The sequence below is a fragment of the Etheostoma spectabile genome, chromosome 2, assembly GCF_008692095.1.
Source record: "Etheostoma spectabile isolate EspeVRDwgs_2016 chromosome 2, UIUC_Espe_1.0, whole genome shotgun sequence".
NCBI lineage: Eukaryota > Metazoa > Chordata > Actinopteri > Perciformes > Percidae > Etheostoma > Etheostoma spectabile.
Window position 1 is genome coordinate 26,670,954 of NC_045734.1, and position 2,934 is coordinate 26,673,887.

Below are 2,934 nucleotides of genomic sequence, written 5' to 3' on the forward strand. Positions count from 1 at the left end.
TCGTTGCCTTGTACCTGTACCTGTGTAATGACAATAAAGTTGAATCTAATCTAATATAATCTAATATAAGAATGAGATTTCCTCCAATGGAGTCTGTTCATTCGCTTTCAGAGATCACCCATTTTTGACTGGGAAAATGCCGGATAGCGTAAACAATAACTGCAAGTTATTAGGGGATTTACTTACAAAGTATTACCTTGTCACTGTATCTTTGTATTCTGCGTGTCATGTGTTACACAGGTGTTCAATCAGTCTGTGTACGTGGAAACAGAACAGACAAGCTGAGGCAGAATCTGAAACCTTTGTATTTCTGTTTTTTTATCACCTGTTTGGCAGTTTTTTGCTGTATTTCTGGTCACAGCAGGAGTTATTTGTGTGTGTGTGCGTGCAGGCATGTGTGTGTCTGAGAAATACTAAAAAAAATCACAAAGCAGAGCAACATTCAGTGTGTGCCATCCCTTTGCACAGAATGAGAAGAAGGAGGAAGCAGTGAGTTACACCCTGAAGCAAAAACAATCCATCTAACCCCCAGCTTTGGAAACCAACCAATCCGGCAGGTTTGAGATCTCTCAAAAAGAAGATTGAATGACACCATAAATGGAGAGATATAAGAACACACCTGTGCTGTTTCTTCTTCTGGCTCTGCTTTGTGACGTGTCTGCTGGAAACAAGCCGTGCTCTAGTAACAGTTGTGATTTTTTGATAACTTCATTTATACTGTTATATTGCCTGGCGTAATAATAGATTTCAATATATTTTGTTACACAAGACTAACGACAACACTAGTGATAAAAAGCCCTTTTCTTTTTCTTTTCTTCTCATCTCCATTAGATGTCCCAGATCTCACCTGCTACACTGACTATAATTCTACTATCACTTGTGTGTGGAACAGCACAGATGTGTCAGATCAGTCAGAAAATGTGTGCACAATCCAATCCGCAGGGAGGTAAGGACACCAGTCCCAAAAATAAAAACTGTTCAGATTCAAATATACAGTTATTTTCTATGAATGGAGCAAAAATGAAAAGAAACTTGACATTTTTTGTCCAGAAATGAATTTCATGTCAGTTCCTGTAACCTGGAGCCTGTTGATGTCTCCAGACCAATGCCAAAGAAGTGCACCATGAACTACAAAAAGCAATTCCCTGTGAGTCTGAGGAGCTCTCATGTAACCACACACTAACTAAGACAAGAATAAAAAAGTGGACATTGAAAGAATAGTTTAACTTAGCAAAGCAAAACATGCTTATTTGCTTTTTTACTGAAAGTTTGATGTAAAGACTAATTCAATTCAATTCAATTCAATTTTATTTATAGTATCAATTCATACAGAGTATCTCAAGACACTTACAGATAGACCACACTCCAGAATTTACAGGACCAACAGTTCTAGTGGTTCCTCCAGAGCAAGCAACAGTGCGACAGTGGCGAGGAAAAACTTCCTTTTAGGCAGAAACCTCGGTCAGACCCAGGCTCTTGGTGGGCGGGGTCTGACGGGCCGTTGGGGTTAGAATAAGAGTGGCAATAAAAATAGAAAAATTAGTAGTTTGTAGAAGTTCTTTGTAGTAGTTCATGGCATAGCAGACGCTGTGCGGCATTACAAGGCACCAGCAGGACGTTGCAAGATTGCAGGACTAGCAGGGCACGCAGTGTAGCAGTTGAACATGGCATCACAGAACGTGTAGCGGGACCATGGCGACGCTGCTACCCTGATTTCGGGCCCTCCTGATCCAAGGGAACATGCTGGGGAAAAAAGAACATAAGGACTCCGGGGAATGACTCCCCAGAACTAGAACCTATCTAATGTTTATTTGTTAAATAAGACTACAGCTAGCCTTTTTTATGCGGTTTGGCCGTTTGTTGGACAGAGGTTTTTTAAAACTTTGGTTGTGTAGAAGAGAGTTTTCTGTTAAACAGAGGAGTACTATCAGTTTACAAAAATACCCGTGTACGTGTGGACTAGACCTTAGTTCAAACAGGGGGGAAACCTTGGCCTGTAGCGATGCACGTGTACCCTTACTAACTTTATGCAGTAGTATCAGTTGTTAGGACTGGTTAAATTGTCAGGGTAGTGTACGCTCAGTTGTGCACTGACCGTGCCCTTCATTTTAATGGTGAATTACAGCAGGGCGTAGTATTACTGTTGTTCTTAGAAAAAAAATGTATTGGCTTGTAACATTTGTAGTTCAGTGTACTCCATTTTTGGAGCAATCTGCTGGTGCTTCCTCGCCCGTCATATACTATTGTTATATATTTAAGTTCGAAAATACATGGTGATCCTGTGGTCCTAGTGTCCAACGTTCCACAATCAAAGTTTTAATTGTTTTGAGAGCTGCATACAGGTACTGGCACTGATACAGGTACTGGTAGTGCATTTGTCAAAACTTTGTCAGTGTGAGTGCACTATGTACTCAAAATAGCAAGTTTAAGTACAGAAGTGCATACAGTGGAGACACAAAATGAGGAGCTTTCCAAGATGCTGATCCTACTGCTGTCCCAAAAGCTCCCACCCCCTGTCCACAGTAGTGGGAAGATAACAGCTAAATATACAGCAGTGGTCTTTATTGTTGAATAGCAGCAAAACAAGTAACCATTCATGAAATAAATGTTCATGTCTGTCTTTCAAAGTTTTATCCTTGCCCTTGTAATGTCATTTTGTCCATTGGCAAGCACTGGCATAGCATTCATATTTACATTCAAGGCTATTAGCTGGATATTTTAATCAGACTTTGATCATCAGATGTTTTCAGTTCACCTGTTTAGCAGATCCCTGTTACTACTAGCAAAAACGTCATGAAGTTCTATCTGCCACAATAATTAAGATGTTATTTAATTCAGTATTGTTGTCTTATGAATGTTTCCTAAGAGCTCTATTCCTTTCTTGAAATGTCCTCAGTTTCTGGTCTCCGACAAGCTGTCTATTAATCTGAGCTG

At 40.0% G+C, this 2,934-nt stretch overlaps 1 protein-coding gene across 1 annotated transcript in view; it reads left to right on the plus strand.

Annotated features, from left to right (window-relative positions):
- The window catches only part of LOC116700980 (interleukin-21 receptor), a gene marked incomplete at its 3' end in the record, with an annotated part of 64,157 nt that overhangs the window by 58,363 nt on the left and 2,860 nt on the right, over nt 1–2,934 (plus strand).